The sequence below is a fragment of the Peromyscus maniculatus genome, chromosome X, assembly GCF_049852395.1.
Source record: "Peromyscus maniculatus bairdii isolate BWxNUB_F1_BW_parent chromosome X, HU_Pman_BW_mat_3.1, whole genome shotgun sequence".
In the NCBI taxonomy this organism is placed as follows: Eukaryota; Metazoa; Chordata; class Mammalia; order Rodentia; family Cricetidae; genus Peromyscus; species Peromyscus maniculatus.
In genome coordinates, this window is record NC_134875.1 from 77,891,360 (window position 1) to 77,905,397 (window position 14,038).

Sequence of the window (14,038 nt, forward strand, 5' to 3'; positions counted from 1 at the left end):
CTTTATCTGATTCCAAATAATGCATCTTCACTTTGTATAACATTTAAATATTTGACTATTGTTATACATTGAGTTTTCCCCCCATTTTTTGAAACCCATAAGCTGAAATCCTAATCTTCAGTATGGTGGTGGTAGGGATGGGGATGGATTATGCAAGGTAATTGAGGCACAGGGGTTGACTCCTCATAAACCTGATTAGTGTCCTTTATAGTGTGAATCCCAGAGTTCTTTCCTCCATGCAAAGAAAGAGAAAATTACTCTGAAAAACTGGAAACAGGTCCTCATTTCATAACCTGATCTATCAGCACCATACTTCCACTCTCCAGAACTACAAGAAATAAATTTTTGCATTTAGTATTCTACCCAGTCTATGGTGTATTTTCATAACAGCCTAAACTATTTGCTAAAAATTGTTGAAAATATACAAACACAGTTATGAAAACAATGCTCGTAGTTTGACTGGTATCTATTTCATGTGTTTTGATGGCATAATTTTATTATATAGGTTTATTACATTAATTTTTATTGAAAATTATATTTTTACATTTTATTTATATACATTTTATTAGACTATAATTACACCACTTTTCTCCTTTACTTTCTTTCCTCTAGCCCCTCCCAGGTCACTTCTTTTGAACTCCTTCCATGTCTCCTCTACTTTCAAATTGTTAGCTATTCTTATTCAATTATTATTTTACACACAAACACACACATATGCACAAATATATAAATACAGTGAGCTAAGTTATATGTATTAAGTTATTGTTTGCATGTATATGGTTTCAAGACTGACCACTTTATACTGGACAGCCAGTTGAGGGGCTCATCCCTGGGAGAGCCTATATCTCCCTTTCTCAGCAGTCAGCAGCCTTTAGTTCCTTGTCCAGTGGAGTGACCCCATGAGACTTTCCTTCTATGTTATCATGTTTGCTGATACAGGCGTTGTTCAGATTTTGTTTAGGCAGATAGTTCTTTGAGAGAATGTTTCACAACAGACTTCCTGATATTCTGGCTCTTACAGTCTTTCAACCCCCTATTCCAAGATGTTCCCTGAGCCATAGATACAGGAGCTGTAATATAGATGCATATATTGGGGCTGGGCTCTCCATGATCATTTGGTCTCTGCATTGTGTCCAGTTGTGGTTTTCTGTGATAGTCTCCATTTTCTGTAAAGAGAAGCTTCTTTGATGAGCACTACACTTATCTTATAGGGATAAGATTTAGAATGTAGTTAGGAGGGATAAAGCCTTGTTTGATAGAGCCTCAAGGAATATTGTTTTATATTACCTAAAACATACATAATATATATAAATGTTTGTGTGCATACATACTCCACATAAGAACCATAGACTAACAAAAACCCTAGAACCAGTTACTATAAATCTTCTTTAGAATGATTAGTCTGGGTAGTTCAAGTGGTTCCCAAGATGATATAGACCATGTTGCCTTTGGTTACCTCTCTAAGGTTGAAGGTAAACATCATACAATTAGAAGAACATAGGGCATGGATTATTAGAGCTGGATCTAACCAGAAAGCCACCTTCCTGTGATCTAGCTTCCATGCTACAAGAAAATACTATGCAAGCTGTCAAGGGAGGGAAGCAATTAATAGTTCTACCCAATTCCAACACTTATGAATCATAATAATGTGCAGCATGACAATATATCCATAGAAGTACAATAGTAATTCTAATATGTTGGTGGTAAATTAGAGCTACTCAAGAGGATGGAAATAATGCCTGGTAGTGAAAACCTAGCCTATTTCCTAAGGCTGGTGAGGGCATAGATCTTAGAAAAGAATCCACTAGTAGAAAAGGGATGTGGTTTTTAGAAAAATATTCTGTGTGTGCATCTGTTGCCTGCATGTATGTCTGTATACTACGTGTGTGTGTGGTGCCCATGGAGGCCAGAAGTGGGTGTCAGATGCCCTGGAACTAGAGTTATGGATATTTGTGAACCACCATGTGAGTACTGTGAATCAAATCCAGGTCCTCTGAAAGAGCAGCCATTGCTTTTAACTCCTGAGCCATATAACCAGCCCCAAATTATACCATAACATTATTAATTGGCTTTATAGTCCGATGCTGTGGATATTGCTCTATATAAATAAAACACTGATGTCCAGTGACCAGACAGAAAGTATAGGCGGGACAAGGAGAGAGGAAAATTGGGGAAACAGGAAGAAGGAGGGAGAGACACTGCAGCCACCGCCAGGACAAGCAGCATATAAAGATGCCGGTAAGCCACCAGCCACGTGGCAAGATATAGATTTATAAAAATGGGTTAATTTAAGATATAAGAACAGTTAGCAAGAAGCCTGCCACGGCCATACAGTTTATAAGTAATATAAGTATCTGAGTGATTATTTTATACGTGGATTGTGGGACTGCGGGGCTTGGGGAACCTGGAGAGAAGCTCTCCAGCAACAAATGGCGCCCAACGGCTCGAGTTTCCACCTTAAACCTGAAAATATTTAATAACCAATTCTAAACAGAGCCAAAACCATGTTCCTGCTTCATGTCTCATACGGGCAACTAGATGCCGTAAAACGCAGGTTGGAACACTGGCGGGTTCCTGGTGTGTGCGTTTGACCTGCAGTATGGCGGGAATGAGGTGTCTGCCTGTGGCACATTACGCTGTGTGGTAGATTTAATCTTTACTAGTATTAAAAAAAGAGGTTTCTGGGCTACACGCTGCTTTGATAAAAGCGTAGACCTACTATTCCTGAGACTTGATGACTCCCAGAGCTGGAGAAAAGTACCACTGCCATGTTAAAAAGCTGAAGGGGGCGGAGCCAGCAGCCACAGCACCGTTTCAGGCTTAGAAGGCTACAGTTTAAACCAATAAGTTTGCAATAAGATTGATTCAGATGAAATAGTTTATAATGCATGTAAAAAATGTACGTAGACTTAAAAGACAAAAAAATACATATACCGTTATATAAACAAATGATATCTAAAAATAAAGTATTTAAAAAACAGTAAAGGTAATAAGCCACATAAAGATGGCTATCACACAAAAAATATGGATTATGTTGTCTTTGATATTCGTAACTAAAGAAAAACATTTGATTGTAAAAGCTGTTCAGTTATGCCAAAATGTAAATTTTAAAGGTACCTTGACTTCAAAATTTGGATGTAAGGATATGTTACTTTGGAAAAGAAGTTCTGCTTTTGTTTCCACAGAAAGCCAGAGGCTATGGATTTGTTCCAGGTTAACATACATCAGGTTTGACCAGCCAAGACCACCTGAAAGATCCCCATGACACCATGTCCCAGATGATCCAACATCCAGAACGGTTTCAAGGCAACTGGCTCCCACAATACAGCCTCAAGGACTACCCTATAGGCCTAAAATTTTCTTTGCGTCCCCATAAGATACAGCGTCCCCCTCCAGCAGGAAGTAGTAAGAGATGCTACGCCCAAATTCCCAAATATACCAAGCTGGCTTTAGAGATGGAATTGGCTCACTCCCCCTCTAAACCCAGACATATTGCTTAAAAAAAATGGTTAAGAGATTCTTGTGTCCCAAATCAGAAGAGCCCTCTGGTGTGAGACAGAGAAAAACCAATATTTTTTTATTTAAAACAGGTCGATTATAAATGTGATCTCTTTCTAAAAAGGAAAAGGGGGTGATTATATATATATATATATATATATATATATATATATATATATATATATATATACATTTACCACTGCCTTCCTCAGAATTTCTCCTCTCTCTCCATCAGCTGCTGTCAACCTCTAGCTCATTCTTTCAAGAATCAGTATAACATAAGTAGTTAAGAGAATATTCGCCCCAGATTTCATTATTTTTCTTAATATCCTTTTAAAATTCAGCAGAGCATAAGGGACTTTTATCCCTCTCTATCTACAGTTGTCCTTCTTAATAAGTCTTTGCTCATGAAATTTTCTCTTACTATGGTGTGGAATTTTATGAAATCAGTACAGTGGGTTGTTTTTGTGGGCTTTAATTTATCCTTTTTATTGATAATCTGCTCTTTGACAATCTCATACATTCAAATAATTCTGACTTTTCTCCCCCCATTTTCTCTCATTTCCCTGTGGTGGATATTAACCCTTTTCTTCTCCCTACCAACCCCCTTCCCAGATTCATGACGGGGGTTTGTTTTTGACTCAGTTATTTTACCTAGTACCACCTGTGTGACCATAGGATTGGCACTACCCACTGGAACCTTGGCCAGTTACCAGCACACAACTGAAAGCAGGACTCCCTCTCTCTGAATCTATCAGTAGCCAGTAGTTCAGCAGGGAGGGGGAGGAGCCCCTGTGGCCCTCATCCCTCCATGCCTGACTGAAGACACACCAATTTATGGGCAGCCGCAGTGTATGCAACCACATGAGTGTGAGTTCATAATTGCAATGGCTGTGTCTGGCCTAGAAGCTAGCATTTCACAGCTTTTCTCCCTATTTTCTGCACTTACATTCTTTTAAAACCTCTCTTCTGTAGTGTTCCCTGAGCCTTAGAGAGCATGATATAAATGTCTTTTGGAGGTCTGAACCCTTATCTCTCAGTTTAATTTTTTGATTAGTGTTACTGTAGCATTTCTTCATCCTTTCGTTTTTACATTAATTTGTATGGTGCTAGGGATTGAGCCCAGGGTTTCATACATAGCAGGCGAGCACTTTACCATAGAACTATACTTCTAACCTTCATTCCTTCACTTTTAAGTTATATGTGTCTTTGTATTTTTTAAGAGTTTCTGTTTATAAGATCTATTTAGGCCCTGTTTTGTTTATTCATTCAGTCTTTATCTTATAATTGGTATGTTTTGAGAATTATCATTTTATGTGATTGTTGGTAGTTTCATATCTATGTCAGTTTTTCTTCTTTCTGGATGACCTTTATAATTTATTGAGAGGAGGGTCTACTGATGATAAACTCCCTTAACTTTAGTTTGTCTTTATTTTTCTTTCAGTTTCAAATGATGGTGTTGCTGTTTATAAAATTCTAGGTTACCATATGTGTCTTCCTCTTCCAGTGTTTTAAATATTTCACTCTACTCTTCTTGCTCACATGGATTCTGAAGAAAAGTGTAATTTTTTAAAAGTTTTTTGAGACAGGGTTTCTCTGTGTAACAGTCCTGGCTTTCCTGGAACTCACTTTGTAGACCAGGCTGGCCTCAGACTAACAAGAGAGCTACCTGCCTCTGCCTCCTGAGTGCTGGGATTAAAGGCGTGCACCACCACTGCCTGGCTTGTTTTAGTGTGATTCTTAATGTTTTTTGATTGATACGTTTTTTTCCTCTGGCTCATTTAAAAATGATTTATCTTTGATTTTTCTTCAGTTTAAGTATGGTATTTATAGGTGCCACTGACTTGATATCCACTAATGTGCTTGATATTTTTGTGAACTTCCCTGACATGTGGCTTGGTGGGATAGTTATTTGGAGAAAGTGTCAATCATTATTGATTCAAGTATATTTTTCACTTCTTCTAGTACTATGTTGTATGTATGGTTTATCTTTTATAATCTTACCGTTACTCTTGGATACTCTGTCCAGCTTTTTTCAAAGTATCTTCTCACTTTAGGGAAATTCTGTTGACATGTATTCTAATTTACTGGTTATAATGAAAACATTTTATTTACAGTAGTTAAATTTGTAGACTTTTTGTTCTTTATTAACTTTAATATCTCTCTCTCTCTCTCTCTCTGTGTGTGTGTGTGTGTGTGTCTGTCTGTCTGTCTGTCTGTCTATGTGTCTATGTGTCTGTCTGTGTTGGAGCTCACATGCATGTGATGTGTAGGTTGTGAGTGTGGGCATGTGTATGTATAGCAGATATGTGGGGATCAGAGGGCAAGTTTTGGCATTTAGTTCTCTCCTCCTACTGTGGGTTCCAGGCATTGATTTTGGGTTAACAGGCCTGTATGTAACAAGCATTCTTACTTGGTGAGCTACCTTGACAGCCCTTTTATTTTCTAAAATTTCAATTTTTGGCTAATGTTAGTTACATGTCTTCTGTTGATTGACTGGATTCCCAGAATTTCACCTACTATCCCCCACCTCATAAAAGACTAGAGAAGATATAGATTCACAGTATGTGACATCTTGTCAGATGTTTGTTCTAAGGAAGAAGATATAACATCTGACTTACGTTTTAAATGTGTGGCATTTATGCAGTTTTCCAAAAAAGTTTTGGATGTAAAAGGCCAGTAATGAAGCATTTTTAATAGTTCAGAGAAAAAGTCCTGCTGGATTTTAACAGTGTTGGGATGACTGAGTGGTGAGAAATTGTTGGATTCTGGATATGTTTTGAGTGAGTGGTCACAGATTTGGGTAGTTTATTAGATGTGGAAGACCAAAGAAAGAGAAGAAGGCATCATTAATGAGCCAACTTATTTTTCTTTGACTTGAGCAACTGGAAGAATGCACATTCTCTTTGCTTAGTTGGCAAAAGCTCTGTAAGAAACAGATTTGGGGAAGTAATCAGTTTGATTTTGCAAATATTAAAATTTGATGTCTGTTAAATACTTAAGTTTATTGAGTTTTCAGGAATCTAGTTGAATCCAGAGACTAAGAAACATATCCAAGGTGGTGATAATAAAGAGCCATCAGTGTATAAGTATTTAAAGCTCTAATGTTGTGGTTAACAATAGCTAAGGGCTTAAAATCTGAGGACCAAGCACTAGAGGACATGGATATTTAGAGGGCAAAGAAGCTATAAGGTAATAACATTAGAAAAATACATTATTTCATTGGGAAGAAAGTTTGATAACAATGCCTATAGGGTCTAAGGCTGACTATGTTTTGGAGGGGTGATATGACTGCTTTTCCTGTCAGAAAACTCTTAGTAGAATTAGTTAGTAATGAGTCCATTAATAAATGTGCTCTAAAACTCAAGCTATTTTTTTTTGAAAGTAAAGTAAGCCTCTAGCCGATAAAACACAGCACATGTGCTGGAGTTTGTTACCAATCAGCCTAATTTCCTCAGTTGTGTCAGGGATCAATAGCCTTATCCACACTTAGAAGTCAAATCAATGAATGCAGCTGGGAAGGCAGCCATTCATTTTCTGTGACCATATGCCACATTTGTAGCAGAAGGTGCAGAAACACTTGGAAGTTGGACAGATGGTCTCCTTAAGAAGGTAAATAAGTAAGAGCCCATGTTAACAAAAGTCTTTTTGTAGGAGGGCCACAGAGTCCCTACACCTTCTTACTTATTGAAGACCCAAATGAGCTTTGCTCTTTATTATTGGCTAAATGTGTCGGTGTTTATTACACCCAAAATTGAAATAGGTAAAAATGTAATATATTTAGATGCTATAAATCCTGTGCTTGTTAATCTTTACCATTCTTGTTCTAAGTGTCACCTTAAATGCTGATAACCTCTGAATTTATCTTAGAGCTGGATTTATGTTTAAAATATTTTCAGATTAAATGTGGCTTAACTATAACTCTTTATCAAATTCTCCTCCTATTCTTCCTAAGCTTTTCATTCTATTATTAAGTAACATAAATAGCAACCAGTTCTCTTCTATTCCCAATCTAGGATATATTTTATTCTTACATTCTTGCTTCAAATCCAACTTATTGTCCAAGCTTGCTAGTTTTCCCTTTAAAATACATATCCAATCCATCTTATAGTTCTTTGTTTTAAATTATCAAAATTTCCTGTTTATTATTATTCTAATAGTTACCTATTTTACATCAATAACTATATCTTTGCCAGTGATACAATTTATTTTCCATATAGCAAGAGAGTGTGGCTTATTAAATATTAGTGAAAATCAAAATCTCATTTGAATGATGATTGTATGATCTGGAATGTCTTCTTGTACAACTTCATTTTCAACTACTATTCTTGTTCATTTTATCTTAGTTATGCTGCCTTCAATATGTTTTGTGAAAAGTTATGTTTATTCATACTTCAGGGCCTTTGTACTTACTATATTTTTTTTCTGTCTCAAATCAAACCTATGTCTTTCTTATTAGGAAGTCAGTATTTTCAATCCTATATCTGGGTTTGATTTGGGACATTTTACTGAAACATTGTGATCTTAATTTTTTTGACAGTTTTGGATGTAATATTTTGTACTTCACACAGTTCTTGATGGGATTAAATTATATAAAATACTTAAAGCATCTAAGAAGAGTCTGACCCTTTCAGTGACTTCCTATTAAATCCTCTGTAGACATAGCCTTTTCTATTTCTAAAATCGTTAGAGTAAGGTCAATAGAATATAATGTATTTCAATCATTACAGTTCTTTAAAATTTCAATTACTATGGTTTATAATTTGTTCTTTTGGCCAATTTTGATCTCCATTAGGGACAAAAGTAATATTTTATATTATTCTAGTATCTTTTACAATGACTGACACAGAACTAAGTGCTTATCAAGGCATAATGACTTACCATCTCAAAACAGATTATTTTTAATACTAAACAATAAGGTCAAATAACATTTATACATTTTATTATGTATTAATGCAAGATTTATTGGGTTGCAGTAAGCATAAGGAAAGTAACATAGAGAAATTAGTGATACTGCCATTTCTCTGGTCAGAAACATTCCTTCTGTTTATAAAATAAGAATATAAATGATAATGAATTCTTCAGAAGAAAAACCAAGGCTGCATTCCCTTAGTCTTTCTGGCCTTTCATTACTGTGTTCTTTTCACTTGCTAGCATGTGCTGTGGGACGGTCTGTATGTCAAATTGCTCTGATTGGTCCATAAATAAAACACTGGTTGGCAAGTGGCCAGGCAGGAAGTAGGTGGGACAAGGAGAGAGGAGAATTCTGGGAAGTGGAAGGCTGACGCGGAGAGTCACTGCAGCCGCCGCCATGACCAGCAGCATGTGAAGACGCCGGTAAGCCACCAGCCACGTGGCAGGGTATAGATGTATGGAAATGGATTAATTTAAGCTATAAGAACAGTTAGCAAGAAGCCTGCCACGGCCATACAGTTTGTATGCAATATAAGTCTCTGTGTTTACTTGGTTGGGTCTGAGCAGCTGTGGGACTGGCGGGTGACAGAGATTTGTCCTAACTGTGGGCAAAGCAGGAAAACTCTAGCTACAAGCATGTTTTTAGTTCAATATTCTAAAGTCATTCTAAATCTCTGGTGTCTGTTTCAATGGGTAAGACTAATTGTTTATATTTTTATTGTGTTGTTTTATTTTTTCATATACCCTCTAATTAATGCAGTATGTTGTGAAGACTCAACAATGACCACAAAAGTATAGCTTTCCTTACCTACCCCATTAGATTTTAAAATGTGTGTGTGAGCTCTTCTAAAGTTCAAGAATAATATTAATGGTGTAGGGTGGGGTGGGAGAATGTTAATGAGCAAGAATTAGGTTGAAGTTAGAGAGAAAAAAAGTGACTTTTCTTTTCCCATCAGCTATCAGCTGCCAATAGCTCCTTGGTGAGAGGTGGAACTTGGGTCCACTTCCCCTTCTTCATGCTGGGATTTTGTCTTGTTTGAACTTGTGTTGTTCTTGTGTGTGCTGTCACAGTCTCTGTGAGTTGACATGTGCATCAACCCTGTTGTATCTGGAAGATGCTATTTCATTGGCATCATCCATTACCTCTGGATCTTACAGTCTTTCTGCCTCCTCTTCTATAGAGTCTCCTGAGGCTTAAAGGGAGGAGTTTGATAAAGACACCCCATTTAGAGCTGAGTGCTCCAAAGTCTCTCACTCTTGCACAGTTTTCAGTGTAGGTGTCTGTGTTAATTACCATCTACTAGAAGAAGCTTCTGAGATGAGGACAGAGAGATTCATTGAACTATGGTTACAGAAACATGTTTATTAGGAGCCATTTTATTGCTATGTTCATTTATCAGAATAATAGCAGTAGGTTTTCCCCTAAGGCCCATGACATACCTACTTTTAGGTTCTTGAATCATTAACAGTGTCAGGTATGGTTTCCATTTCATGGAGTGGGCCTTATATTTAATGAAGAAATGATTGGTTACTCGGATAATATTTGTGCCTCTATTATACCAGTATACCTTGAAGGCAGGTCTCTGTTGTAGTTCATAGTGTTTGTAGCTGACTGATACCAATGATTACTTTTCTCTTCCAGTAGCATGCATAGTACCTTCCAGCACTATGAATGTTAGACAATAGTGATGAAGCTACTAGTTGGATTCCTAGTCTATTTCTCTGTGTTCAATGATATAACTAAGTGGTGTCATCAGCAATAGGGCCTTGCCATCAGGTTATGCTGGATAACCAATAGGCTTGAAAATACCCTGTGATGTTTGCAGGAGGTTCTGGCCTCTTTGTCCAGTGACTCAACAAGATGTAACCCATTCCTGGCACTGAAGATTTTACTTGGCGGCATAAGATGGCTAGTTGGAGCATTGTCTTCCCCATTGAGCAGTAACATCATGTAAGTTCCTTTCATGTATGTATATATTTTAGGAAGCTTCTACAGTAGTAGGTTCCCATATAGCTGAATACTTTTTTAATTCACACACAGGAAGTAGAGAGGGTGAAAAGAAAGTAGGGAAGGCTATAAACCCTCAAAGTCTGCCTCTAATGACATGCTTCTGACAGCAGGCTGAACCTCCTAAAAGTTGCATAACGTCTGCAAACAGCACCACCAGAGGCCAAACATTCAAATATATGTGCCTATGGGCAACATTTTCCGTTTAAAGTAGCATACACATGAAAAGCATTTGAATTTGAACAGAAAACAATTGTGTTCATTTTTTCAAAGTTTCATATTTTCCTATGGTCCAATTCATGCTACCTTTCAGAGTTCTTAGAAATCTCAATAAAATATAAAATACTGAGTGAATGTATCTTTCTTTGAGGAATAAAAAGACCTGAAGCTATCCAGTGCTCCTCATTTCAATTGAAAGTTAATAGTATTTCTGATTAAGAATCTAACCACATATATGTTTCATTAAAAATTTTTGAGAAATCATTTTTTAAAATAAGAATCTAATTATTTGAAGAGTAGTCCAGTTCAATGACTCTCAGTATATTCAAGTAGGGCTTTATGACTGGAGTGCATTTTAAAAAATGTGTTATCTCAAAAAATAAAACCCTATATTCTTTAGCTAGTACCACCCTTTCTCTTTGACTTTTTTGTAGTCACAAGCTTTGAATAATCTAAGAATTGCCCTTCTCTGAACTGGCAAATGTCACTAGAAATTTCTCTATAATATAGCATGTGGTCTTTTGGGAAAGACTTCTGGTTCTTAACATAATGGGTTCAAAGTTCATCTACATTATAGCATTTGTACATATTTTCATGACCTGATATTCAATTTTATGGATACATAACATTTTTAAATCCATTCATACATGCATATTTGGGTTTTCAAAGCATTTCTCACATCCATTCAGATAATTGCATGTGTTCTGGTTTTTTTTTTATTTTCTTAATGTTACTTTAGTTGCTTTTCTGACATTAGGCAACATTTTCAGCCCTTCTAAACCCCATTTCATAATGGTGTATAATTACCATTTTGTCTGGATTTTGTTTGCTAATGTATTGTTTAGGATTTTTGTATCTATGTTAGTAAAGGTTGTTGGTACATAGCTTTCTTCTGTCGTGATTTTTTGTGTGTGTGTGTGTGACTGTGGTATGTGAGTGATACAGCCTTCTTTTATGAAATAGGACTTATCTATCCATCCATCACTGAGATTTTGAAATTATTCATGAAGAGTTTGTATTAATTCATAAGTATTTCTAGAATAGAATATTCACTTGATTTGACCCTTGGTTTTTATTTGTGGTTATGATTCTTTGAATACTTGTGCAATATCTTCACTTATTAACTATCTAATTTGAATCATATTAAATTAAATCACTAATTTGGATCACATTGTTTCATAGTTTGTACCTTTATATAAAGTTGTGCATTTCATTTAAATGCTTAATTTGTTCAGAATTACAGTTTTTCTTCAAAACCCCTTTTCTTATCAGTAATTTCAATAATAATGTCAATTTCATTTAACTGTATGACTTTTGTGTGTGTCATTGTATTCTTACTATAAACTTGCCATAAATTTAGGGGATCTTCCTATTTGAGAAAACACAAAGAACTATTTTTTAAAATAATGCTTGTTCCAAGAATTGATCATTACATCATCATTGCAATGATGGTTCCTCAATATTCTCCTTTGAGGCAAATTGCATCTCTTCCAAATTCTAAGCATCATGGAAAATTAAGACGGTGGAATAATGAATACTCTGTGATCTCAAATCTTAATTATTGGATCTTATAACTGTCTTATTATTTGGGAAAACATCTTTGCTAAAAGTATTAAGCTAAAGCTCTTGAAATTAGGGTGTTATCTTGGATTACCAAGGTGAACGCTGCATGCATTATAAGTGTTCTTATGTGAGAAAGAGAAACAGGAGATAATACAGGGAGGGACATGTGGGAGGGAATGAGGAGAAAATGAAAGCAAGATTGTAGGAGTTTGGCCACAGGACAAGAAGATGTACAAAGTAAGGAACAAATTTTCTCCAAAGAAAACATGACCATGAAGGATTGTAAACTGTAAAAAAAATGCATTTCTGTTGTTTTAAAGCTATCAAATGTATAGTGTCCTATTATAATAGTCACAGGAAGCTAATGTAAAAGATAAATGAAGAATGAATAGAAAATAATATAAAAGCTTTGGTTTCATGTGCAAGAGACAGAACCAACTCAGGTAAATATATATATTCATATAATATATGCATATATTTACATTATCAGCAATATCAGAGATAGACTTTTGTTCTCCTAATTGTCTGGAATCAAAGTTTAGAAGAACTGTTCGTTCTTCAGTCAAACATCTCAATAATTGGTAGAAACTGATTACCCTAATTTGGTGTAACTGTTCACTATTTGTCATTTAATCAGATGTTGCTCAGAAGTTCAAACCATGACTATTTGAGCTCATCCTGTATACTCTAATGAAGGCTGAAAGATGAAAGCCATTGATTTCTAAGATGAAAATAGCAGAAATCTAAGCAGCAGCATACTTTTAGAAACCACATGATGCTATATTACAGAGTGTATAATTTATTGGAGATTGCCAAATTAGAAGGGCCATTCAGTCCTGAGCATATCCCTCTGAGAAAAATTACAAAGCTTAAAGTTGTATGTTTATTGTTTCAAAATTATTTGTTCTCTTCAACATAGTTCAGTAAAATTGGATAGCAGCATTCTTAGATCAGCTATATTACTATACAGCTAGAATTAAATCAGTTTAAGGAAATAGCAGTAGTATGTTCTCCTTTAGTGTCTATAATCTCTCCATCCATGGACAGTTGACCAAGTTTACTGTACCAGCCATAAATTGCCTCCTATTGAACAGGTCTCTGTAGCTAGACTTTTCCTGCCTTGCCCACAGTCAGGACAAATCTCTGTCACCCGCCAGTCCCACAGCCGCTCAGACCCAACCAAGTAAACACAGAGACTTATATTGCTTACAGACTGTATGGCCATGGCAGGCTTCTTGCTAACTGTTCTTATAGCTTAAATTGATCCATTTCCATAAATCTATACCTTGCCATGTGGCTCATGGCTTACTGGCATCTTCACATACTGCTTGTCATGGTGGCAGCTGGCAGTGACTCCTCCTCAGCCTTCCACTTCCTAGAATTCTCTTCTCTGTTAGTCCTGCCTATACTTCCTGCCTGGCCACTGGCCAATCAGTGTTTTATTTATTGACTAATCAAAGCACACATTTGACATACAGACAATCCCACAGCACCCCCCCTTTTTTTTAAAAAAAAAAAAAGAAAGGTTTTAACTTTTACACACCTCCAAAGCCAGCTTGGTATATTTGGGAATTTGGGCGTAGCTTCTCTTACTACTTCCTGCTGGAGGGGGGCGCTGTATCTTATGGGGACACAAAGAAAATTTTAGGATTATTCAGTAGTTCGTGAGGATGTATCGTCTGAGCCAATTGCCTTGAATCTGATCTGGATGTTGGATCATCTGGGCCATGGTGTTATCAGAGACCTTTCAGGGGGTCTTGGCTGGTCAAACCTGATATATCTTAATCTGGAACAAATCCATAGCCTCTGGCTTTCTGTGAAAACAAAAAAAGAGCC